Genomic DNA, 12,405 nt, shown 5'->3' with positions numbered 1-12,405 from the left:
GATCCAGCGTGCCTCCCCCCATGTGCGTAGGGCCATCATTTACTCGAATCAGGTCCAAGGCCATCATGGAAGCCTGGAACTCCCGAGCTGCTGTCGATAACAAGCCAGCTGATGGCAGGTTGAAATCCCCCATGACTATAAGCCTGGAGGTCTCAACTGCCACAGCGGCTAGTACCTCCAACAGCTCGGGCAGGGCTGTGGTCACGCAGCAAGGAGCCAGGTATGCGATCAACAAGCCCAACTGATTCCTATGGCCCCACCTCACATAGAGGGATTCACAGCTGGCAATCTGAGGAACAGTGGCCTCCCTCGGCTCTAGGTCTTCCTTAATAACAACCGCCACCCCCCTACCCCTACCTTGGGCCCTCGGCTGATGAAATCTAGCTTGATATTTCACATTTGACTCTTAATGTCAATTGTTTTTGAAAGTGGACCAATTTATCATTTCGTATTTTCCTATTAATCATTTTACCATTTATCAAAAACAATATATTTCTTCAATTTTGTTTTTCACTCCACCTTTTTCAAATAGAAACATTCTTAATCTCTTAATCATCTTCTTTTTCTTAATTTCTATTAATATCTTATTCAATTTCAATTTCATTTGAAATTTCATATCTTAACCCCCTCTAAATACATAATAAGATCATATTAGCCCTTCTACCATTCTTCTTGTATTTCACAATTTATATCATAATTCAGTTTTTACAATACTGATATTAACACAGTTCATTTGATTCAATAAATATATAGCATATTTCCTTTCCTCCTTTTCTACCATTCGTATTATCCAATATAGTTCATATTACAATCTCAAATATTAATAATAATACAGTTCACTTATAACTATAGGTATAGATCATATTACCCTTCCTCCTTTCCATTAGTTACTCCTTTAACCATTTTCTCGTGGTCCATCCAGCAATCCACCTCTTAAAATTTTGATCTCAGTGTAATCATTAAACTTTCTTGTGCCTAATCCTTTCCCCTTTTCTTTTATCTTTTGCTTATCCTATCCTTTCTGTTTTTGCCACTGTTAATCCCGATGTAATCATTAAAAATGTTTTCCTCTAACCTTTTTCCCCTTTTCTTTTCTTCCCTTAGCTTGCTTCTTTTTGTAGGTTGTTTCCTCCTATCCCTTCTCTTTTTTTCATTGTTATTCCCAATGTAATCATTTAAATTTTCATCATCAATATCTTTATTTTCAGTGCTGTTTTCTTGCTTCTCGTTCTTAGTCTCTTTATCCAATTGAATATGTACTAACACAATTTCTCATTTTCTATCAAGATTAAATGATACACGCATCATTTTAACCATCTCAATTAGTTCCTGCCACATTTTGACATTTTGGTTTGTTTTTAATTCCAATTTACAATTTTATAATTTTCCACCTCCTTTGGTTGTCGAAATCAAATGGCTTAAAAGAAAACAAATCCTCCTTCAAAGTTCCCACAGCTGTTGTAGCTCAAGGTCACTGTAATTTTTTCCAGATTGCAAATTGTTCATTGTAGTGCTTTTTTTCCACCAACAGATGTCTCTTTCCAATCCACAAATTTCAAGTCAACAAAGTTGAAAAATATCCAATTTGGGTATTAACTCCGCTTATCAAATATTTTTCAAGTTTATTCTTTCTCTTCTTAATTTTATATAACCCAAATTCCAGTTTAAAATCCAATTTCAAATCCAATTGAAACATTTCCTTTACAGGGGTTTTCTATTTTAAATTTTTCCTTGTTTTTCCTTCAAAGTTCAAAACTTTTAAGATTATGTTCAATCTTGTTCAGAAACTATTTTCTTTCAGGTTTCTTTTTCTTATAATAATTTTAATATCTCCAAATCCAATTTCCAAGCCAAATATCAAGCTCCGTTCTGGGCTTTAGTGCTTTAACTTCCATTTTGTTCTTGTCCCTTCATTAACATTTCCTAACACCAATTAGCTGCTATTTCCTCACTGGGACCTTTAATTTTTTTAAAAAATACTTCTTTTTTACCTGTGAGTTGGCCAATCACTCACCCGGTACCAATACTCCATCCAAAACACTGCACCTGCACAAATCTTATTCCGGTTACTCCAGCTTCATGATGGTTGTAATGGCTGCTGCCCCCACCACTAGATCGAAGACTTTCCTCCAATCTCTGAGGAACTTGCCTGTTCCTCTTAGTCATCTGAGGTGCCTCTCCTTCTTCACTGTCCCTACAAGATGGATGTGGTCTGAAGACCCCTCGACAGCAGTTTGTCTGGCTGGATTTTCGCAAGGCTCATCAGAGCCTGCTATTTTCCAGCCAGTCTCACCACGACACTTCAGGTTCTCTGAGCAAGTTGTAATAAATGATAATAAATCAAATAAACCAATTGTTTCTACCTATCTTACCTTATCTGGCAAGAAGATCATGCTCTTTATACTGTAAGCTAGGAATTGTTGGCATTCTATTGTGAGAATAGTCCCTATGATGTCTGCATGCACAGATAATTAAAAAAATATTTGGGATACCCCAATAGGACATCTACTTGAAATATTTCTCAGCTTTTGAACTCTTGGTTTGAGACAGATTGAGGTTTACAGCACTTATGCCTAATTGGGCCATCTGTATTTCATACCTCAGTTAGGAGTTTGACTATTAACTATGTATCAGTGAGCTGCACAGGCAAGTAATTAGCATCCCACATCCACTTTTCCTTTCCTGGAAAGGCTGGGTGATGTATGTGGCTGGCTCACTGATGTAACACTAAAACGGCTGATTAATTGTATTTTGAACATGGTCTATTGCTAATACATTGATAATACATTGTCAAAGATTTAGAAATGGAGAAAGAAACCCAGGACCTTCAAAAAATATTAAATAGTAACCCAATTCTGGTCTGGCTTTAGACTAAAGCCAGATAGGCACTAATTAGGGTACCAAAGCTTAGGGGGTACTAATGCTGCTCACTTTCCTAAAACAAAGGCTATCATAAAAAAAAATACAAATCAGCAGATTGTATTTGTATCAGCAGAAGATGGTACTATTGGTCAATGATATTTAGGGATTCATATAATCTTGTGGCAACATTCTCCTTGTCACTGGGTGATACAAGCACATATATAATAATAAACCATTTTAAATGCATAAATTATAGGATGTTCATATTAAAATGCACCATATCATCTTTGTTGTAGTAAAGGATTTGTTTTCCCCTTAAATTAAGTCATACATCTCTGTAGCTAAGTGTGATATTTCCCAACTCACTATATACAATGTCAGATTAGTAAAAGGAAATGAGATCTGTGTCAGGTGCAAGGAACCAGAATGACACAGGTTGTTAATCAGAAAGGTAGATTTATTGCTGCTTGCCTATTTACAGTAATCTCAGCAACTAAGGCACTCAGTACTAGAGAAACTATTAGTTAAATACTGCAGGTTTAACAACTTCAAATGAGCCAGTCTTTTAACACCTCCCCTTATTTCTGGTTCAGATTCCACTACTTCTGAGAATTACAGCAATTATTTACAATATTTTTAGGGGCATGCCTCATTCCAAACTATAAGGAATATTAAGAAATTCTTAAGATTAAATACCTAGCTGTTTTAACATCCTATTGAAAGTGAGGAGGGAACTAAGCAAAGCTCCAGGGCTAAAGAAACAAACAAAAATGCTTGCTCCTTAATTCTGATCCCTTTACCCTTACATTGGGAGGAAGGACATTTTACTGGGCTATCTTCTTAAAAGAAAAATGTTTCACAGCTCATTAGAGTTCAGTAACACATCTCCCTCTTTGGAAATTTTCAGATTGACTTGATGGCCACCTGCCAGGGGTCTTTTAGTGGATATTTACACTGAATTTAACTAGATAGCTAAGAACAGTTAATATTTTATGATTTTATATTTTTTTCAGAAAAATATAACAATTTTTAGCAAGTGCAAAGAGTTGATAAGACAAGAATTTATAATAAGAAAGTATGTACGCCAAAATGAATTAGATTTAGTTCTTTAATTATTTAAATATCCAAATATATTGTAAACATTTATATGATTTGACTAATAAAATTTCTATGATTAAGGCATGGTAGATTAAATAAATCGTGAATTGCGATGATATTTACTATGTAACTTGATTACAAAATCATCCAACACAGCTAAGAAGTTGAAGCCAAAATGCAGTAACATTTGTTTTCTGAAGGAAATTAAAAACTAGAATCTATAAAAATGTGAGGTGTGAAGAATTAGGACCATTTGTAAGGTTGCAGCGTAGAAGACTTATTCAAACCTAACTACCAGAATCTGACCAACTGAAGTTCGTCATTAATTGGCACCAGATAAGGCTCAAAAGAATTCAGGAGGGTTACCATGGTGTCAAACTCATTGCCCACGGGCCAGTTGCATCACACACTGGCCATCCCCACCCCCATTTTAACAAGGGGAGGGAGTCACAATACATCATGTGACAACGTGCATTTGACACCTCCGGCTTATGGGAACACAGTAACTCTAACTTGATAACATTCTTAACGTTACTCTTCATTTCTGCCTGCTCTTCTCCTACATAAAATTGATAAAAATTCTTTAACTTTCATTTAGTTTCTCATGATTTATATTCTAATTCAAGCTAATGTTCTTTCTATGTATATCAAGTAGACAATATATCCATTTTCTTAATGTATTTTAAAGGCATATTAACCTGACCTTTACTGATTATATGTGCCAACATTCTTGGCATGTATGGAATGGTCCATGAATCAACCTGTTTATATAGTTATTATCAACCAAGGGCTTACGTTAGCAAAAATGAGCTCTTGATTTATTTCTATAAAAAATTAGCTAATTATTTCATACAAAATTTGGTTAACTATATATTTCCAATAAAAATTGCAGTCTAGTTGTTTATAGACCATATCTGATTTATTTTTAGTCAATTGTTCCATATTCTGTGCATTTGATCTAATTTCATAAGAACTCTACAACAAAATACTATTCATTACCCTATTACTCTTCTACATCAATCTCTCATATGTTTTGAAAAAATAGTTACTATATTTAGGACAACTTTACTAGCAATACAAATATAAAGATTTCATGTTGAAAGCCAAAATCAACATAGTTTCTTGCATCACTAGTTTTGTAAACAATTATCTATAATTTCTTTGGGCACCAACAATTAAGCAAATATTCACAACATATTTTATTTGTTCTTATAGTCTCCACTAAACATTAACTAAATGCACATATCTGTGGTAATGGGGAATTCTTATAAAATTGACCTAAGCAAACTATTGACCTAAGCATTGACCTGATCAGACTCATATGCTGTACTTCTTGTATTTTCAAAAATACAGTTGTAACAGTATCCTAAAAAAAGATTTTCTCACAATAGTATTTTTTCTTTTCAGAATACTTATAGAATCGTACTTAAATTTAAATTCCAAAAGATCAGAGGAATTGGCTATGTCACTGCAGGTTTTTGACCCTTAGTTATAAGAATGATTATAATTTCACAAGGCTAACCCCCTCTCCATATGGGTGTAATGAACTCCTGCCAATAACTTTCCTGTTGAGGGCAAAAAATAAAACAGCACAACATAAATACATTCAAAAAATATATGTCAAAACAGAAACCTTGCCTATAAGTTATAAATGAGTGTGCTACAATCCATCAGAGTAATAAATCAGTGTTTTGCAGCACAGTGTGAAGTTTGTATGGAAAAAGATCAACAAAAGTATTTAGAATGTAGATTCTATGTTCTTTACCAACAATTTTCCTCACCAAGAGAGCACCCAAAGGAAAACCAGCATTTTATTATTTTATATAATTTCAACTGTATATATCTACATTCAGATATATAAATTTATTAATTACTTCCTTTTCTTAGCAACATTTGGAATATGAATTTCCTCAGAGCTTCTATAGGAAAAAAAATTGTCATAGAAGCTATGACAACAGTAATCAATATCATAAAAACTGTTCTATGACAGCTTGAGATGGTTGATATATAAACTGAGACTCTATACTCAGAGCAAACAACTCCAGTCTTCTGACTTAAAGATAGACCAAGTCAATTTAGGCACCCATGTACCTTAGCACTGTTGATCATGCCCGGTAGCTTCATACCAAGGTTTGAAACATGACTATTTTCACCCCTACATGAAGATAACCTCTGAAAAATTAAAATCTGTCATGCTTTACTTATATAAGATGGTTGACAAATACACAAAATAGTGTTGCATCCTCTCAGTAGAATTGTTTCCTTCAGTAGGACTGAAATCTATATTATAAGGGAAGTTGAATTTGAATTAGGATTGTAACAGGCCAAAGAATTATCTTTACCTTTCTACTCACTTCCTTTCAACCTAGCTTGAGAGTGATGCCTCCAGTTGAAATTTAATTATTTATATGGTTTCATTGGAATAACAATACAGTACATTCACATTAACATTCAAATCTTGTTATGTGCGTAAAAGTTGTGTAATCTAATCTAATATTAAGTTTCTAGCATCTTTACAATTTATAGCATCTTTGCAAATTCTACATGCCAAGATTTTCATACCCAAAGACTGTAGGTGTTCTCATATTGGTAGTAGTTCTTGACTTCTGACTGGTGGCTTAGCTAATTTACAACAGATCCTCCCAAAAGGTATTTACAATCTAGTTCCAAAGTTCCATTGGCGGCCTATACAGTCACATGACCACATTTCAGGCACTTGGCAATAGTCCCACATTTATGCCCTTTGCAGGATCCATTGGTCACATTAGTACAATTCATGAATTTTTTGCCCAAAATTGGTGTTTATTTTGGGTTTTCAGCAAACAATGGGTTTGCCTAGCAGTCAGGAGTTCATTTCATGCTTTATTTAAACACCACCACAAAGAAAGGGTTTTAAAATTGGATTAGTCACGTGATGACTTGCTTTATGATCATCACAGTTTACAACCATAATGGGCAAGGCTCCATTACAATCACAAGCTGAGAACTACCCGTTTTCAATTAATGAAGCAGTGATGAAACAAGATATAGAGTATGATAATGAAATGGAAAACTATACATGCTTTTACGATCATTAGGAAATACAATTACTAAATCTCAAACGTATACTTTAATTGGATTGTTTGTATAATATGATTGTATAATGATTATAAACCATTTTTTAAGTTCCAGAATGATACTTAGAGGAAATGACTTTTTTGTCTAAATACTTAAAAAAAATTGAATAAAATTGAATGGAATCCTTTTTGATAAAAATAAAAATATAAAAATGCATTCCTTATTTTCATAGATTATTTACTATTCAGTACTTTCCAGCACAGGTAAAGTTAATGTACTAATGTCTCAAACCAAGTTTCCTGCTAGGAGATATTATCTATGAAGATGCCAAATGTTCAAAAAGTAAAAGTGTTGAGAAAATATGTCCTTTGTGACATATGAAAGGTAGCAAAATACACAATGCATTTGAATGAGACAAATCCATACTCTCTTAACTTGCAAACACTGCACTTTAGCAAATTATTTTTTACCAGCAGGGATGCACTATAAAAAGGATTTTTTTTCCTGATTTTCCCCCCAAGGTTACTAGTAGCTTTACTTGTACTAAATGGATTTTAAGCATTTTCAATAACAAGAGTTAAACATTATTTTATGAATTTGGATTGGCCTAATAAAGATATTATGCACCTATGGTTTCAAGATTTTTATCCTCTAAAGCAAGTACGTATGTATGTGTGCATATATATATATATACATACATACATACATATATATGTCTCTCTGTGTGTATAGTATATAGTATATGTATATGTATGTGTGTACACACACACACATACACACAAGAAAGTCCAGTTGCTTCTTGAAAAAGCGCCTTTGGGACAACCATGACCTGGCTGACTGAGAATCTTCTTAGACATACACACATACACGCACACACACATACAAACATACATCACATGTAAAACAAATAAGGTAAAGGTTCCCCTTGCACATACATGCTAGTCATTTCCAACTCTAGGGAGTGGTGATCATTCCATTTCTAAGCCAAAGAGCTAGTGTTGTCTGACGACGATTCTGTGATCATGTGGCATAACTAAATGCCAAAGGTGCACGGAGCACTGTTACCTTCCCACCAAAGGTGGTCCATATTTTTCTACTTGCATTTTTACGTGCTTTCGAACTGCTAGGTTGGCAGAAGCTGGGGCAATTAATGGAAGCTCACTAAGTTACACGGTGCTAGGGATTCGAACCGCCAAACTACTGACCTTTCTGATTGACAACATCTTAGCCACTGAGCCACTGCATTCCCATTGTAAAATACATACATACATATGCAACACAGCAACACATACAAAGTATGTATGTATGTATGTATGTGTGTATGTGTGTATGTATGTATAAAATATTAAAAAGATCTCTGAAACATGGGGAAAAGGAAATTAAACAGGTCCCTAGGGAGGAGGAAAACTGGTTCTGATATGTTTGAAATCAGAAATCAGAGAGAGTGGAGACATTGGAAAAGACTGGGTGGTGGATGTTTTTCCACCACCAATGAAGTTGGGTGGATTCAAAGCTACGACCAGTGTCACTCTGTAGAAAATTGAAATTATTTCTGACAAAAATACAATACATGAAAGAGAAGTGCCAGACTTTGGTAGATGATCCAAGGATTTATTTGAATTTAACAGGTATTGATATACCTGAGAGGAGGTCAAATTTATTTTTACTAAAAATTATTTTTAGCACTGTGCTTTGGGGTCTAGTCATTTAGAAATTGTTTTTAATTACACGTCAAGTGCACTAAAGCAGCAAGGAGCTTTGCTTTTACTTGTCTGTTTTCAAGACAAAGATAAGGTAGAAGAAACATGGCAGCTCTCTGAGATAGAAGCAGGATTTTGAAATGTGTCAGCTAAGGTAGAATTATTTAGAAAAGGTTTCCCATTTTGAACCCTAAAACCCTAAAAGGATAATTCCAATAGTCTCCAAAAAGGTCCTCATTTTTTAAAAGCTTTAATAGTATTGCTGGATTGTTGAAGAATAAATGAATCATTTTTTGGCTGATTGTAGTGGAGAGCCAATTAATATGAACAAAGTCAATGGCACGAGCTTGGCAATGAGGTAGCTGCCTTGGGTACAAACAAACTGATACACTGGAAGCAGGGATGAAATGCTACTGGTTCAGACTGGTTCAGTCAAACTGGTAGCAATGGCGGCATGTGGTACGGAGAACAGGTAGCAGCGGTAGCGTGAGATTCTGCCCACCTGCCCAGACATAGTTACTTCCTGGTTAAAACCTGTTTTTGACCTTCTGTCTATGCGTAGAAGATCCAAGCACACATGTGATGTGTGTGCGGAGAAGGTAAGTAGATTTCACCCCTGGCTGGAAGTCCATTATCCAACATTAATACTGGTATTAAGAAAAGACAGAACAAGTAGTTTGTGTTAATATATTAGGGAACCAGAATCCTTTTTATTATTTAGGCTGAAAAGAACATAAAATATGCTGTTTGTAGGTTGCTTATTACTTAATGCGGTATCTGACATAGAAGCTTGTTGGAAGTAATTTGCTTTCTGTATTTTTTAAGAGAATCCTGTAAAGGGCTTAAAAGTTTTCTTCAGATCATCAGTTTTTTTTTTACAGATTTAGTTGTTATTGTGCAAACAAGGCTATTACAATATGAGCAGTTAAGAGGCAAAATGTTGCAAAAGATTGTTGCCAAAAAAGCTCGAAATTATTTAGTTGTAATATCATTAGAAGCATAAGCACAAATACTTCAGAATGGACAGTGCACCCACCAGAGGCAATATTTTCTTGGAAATCATCGTCCCACAGAAATCTGTCATCTTCAATAGGACAAGGAGAGTTTGGCATTTCTTCTGATTCCTGGTAGAACACATTGAATCTCTCCCCTGGATTCCAGATTATTAAGACCTCAGGAGAAATTTCAGGGAAAGAACTCATTAATCTACAGTTATTTTTCTACCTCAGCCAAGTTCCAAGTCTAGTTCTACATCTCTCTTTCCCATAATGCCAGGTGCTTTCAAATTGCAGGTTAGGAGTTTAAAATCATAAACATAAAATATTAAGATAAGAAAAAATAAAATCAGATAAAGTGCGGTTACCAAAAAACAAAAAAACCCATAGTAGAAGCTGAATAGAATAAAAATTTCAAAGCTATAAAGATGCTATTAGGCCAGCAGCATTTTGGGAGGGAAAAATCAAGGGTAAACTCCACTAAACACTTTGCAGCTATTTAATGAAAAGAAACTTTCACTCTAATGCTAAATCCATTGGCAACAGGATGCACTGTTGTTAAGGAAAATGAATTATAGCCTTTGCTTTCCACAGATGCACTATCTAAATGAAAAGAAGGGATTGCATATCTGCCTATGAGAACAAAACAGTATGGAAGTAAGTTATGATGTTATGGTATTCAGGGCACTATATCAGATATGCTTTGTCTGAAAATGAATTCGATAGATTAGTATACATAGCTATGGATTTATCCTACATGAATAGTACACTAAGACAGAGCACACACAGGTCTTCCTCTGGTGTATAATAAAGTCTTATTAAGGAAATGCAACTAATTTGCTATTACCCTCAAGAGTACCAGAATACACTTAGGGAAATTTATTGTAAATAATATAAAATAACTCTGTCCCTTAGAGAGGAGAACTTCTAGGTTACCTTACACATCTTGCTGAATTATTGAACATGTGGGGTGATAGTGTTCCCTTTTTAAAATATCAGTGCTGTTTTATATGTATTTGAAACATTCAATTAAATAAACTAAAAGCACTTAGATATGGATTCAAGAATATGGTTGAATTTGATAACAATAGTGTTATGTATTCATGTTTGTACCTTTAAATATTTGAGCGGGAAATCAGCACGTTGCTGATTGGTCGAAGCCTCCAGCAGTACTGTATAAAAGGAGAGGTTTTTCCCCCAGCCTGTTGCTGGGTTCACCCTATATTAAAGAGCTGTTGTCACTACCCTGGTCTCCAGCCTCGTTACTTCCAGAACCTAACATTGGCGACGAAGGTGGGATCTCGAGGCTGAGGAGAACCAGAACCGAGCCGAAGCACGATAGACCCGAACCCAGCAAACCCAGGGCAGAAAAGCGGAGATGGCCAGTTACACTCCGCCCGCACCGTTTGACCCGGCTAAAGAGAAATGGGGAACGTATATGACCCGTTTCGAAAGCTTTCTAGAAGCCAACGAACTGCACGGAGTTCCAGATAACCGAAAGAGGGCTTATTTCCTAAGCCACTGTGGTCCGGAGGTCATCGACATCGCGGAAGCCCTGGCAGAGCCAACACCGTTGCAGTCGGTGTCATGGCCAACTTTACAGACTTTACTAAGAAACCACTTCGCACCAACGCCGTCCAAATACGTGCGGCGGTTTGAATTCGGAGAGCGAAGGCAGATGGAGGGCGAATCCATCGGCGACTACATGGCCGCCCTAAGAAGAGCATCCAAGGACTGCGGATACCGTGACCTAGACGAAGTGCTCCTCGAGCAACTCATCCGAGGGGTCAAAGACATCCGTTTGAGGCGACGGCTGTTAGCAAAGAGCAACCTAACGCTAGCCAACGCTCTGGACGAAGCCAGAGCACATGAAATGTCCTCCCAGGCGGCACAGACACTGCAAAACCCGCTCCCACAAAAGCGGAGCGCAAAGGCAACTCCGGTGCACCAGGAGGAGGTTCAGACCGAATCCGACGGTGAAGACGAGGAAGGAGTCTGCCGCACCGAGAAACGCGACAAAGGGGACCGAGATGAATGCGGAAGCTGCGGGGTCAACACCAGCGCCAACGCTGCAAGTTTAAAGACGCGACATGTCGGTGTGGGAAGAAAGGGCACCTAGCTCAAGTTTGTCGAGCGCCCAACCTTCCCGCCGAAAATTCAAATCGGCCAATCAGAGCGGAATCGGCAAGGCGACCCGCGATTGGCTCAAACAAAAAGGCGCGGATTCCAACCAAACAACTGTGGTCATAGGCGCGCCTCGACCAAAGTGGAGAAGAAGATCTTCACCAAGCCAAAAATAGAGGGAGTACGGTGCCGGCTTGAAGTAGACACGGATCAGCGATCACCATCATGTCCTGGGACACTTTGGCGAAGTCGCTGCCGTCCGTCATGAGCGCCACCTGCAAGCACAACGGCTACGAGTCCACGACTACCAGGGAATCGCATCCCTGTTCGAGGACCACCTCCGTCCGAGTCGAGTACGGCCCACAAAAGACCCTGCCCATCACGATCGTCGAAGGAACTCTGCCCAGTCTGTTGGGACTAGACTGGTTTCGTGCCCTGGGCATGGGAGTGACTGGCATCTACAAGTGACTGTAACCTGAAAGACATTCTCTTTAACGAGTTCGAAGATGTCTTCAAGGACTGCCTGGGCAAGTACAAGGGACCCCTATTTCCTTCAACTTAGACCCCAG

The sequence above is a fragment of the Ahaetulla prasina genome, chromosome 8 (assembly GCF_028640845.1).
Source record: "Ahaetulla prasina isolate Xishuangbanna chromosome 8, ASM2864084v1, whole genome shotgun sequence".
NCBI classification, from domain to species: Eukaryota; Metazoa; Chordata; class Lepidosauria; order Squamata; family Colubridae; genus Ahaetulla; species Ahaetulla prasina.
Note: the sequence above shows the minus strand (reverse complement) of the source record.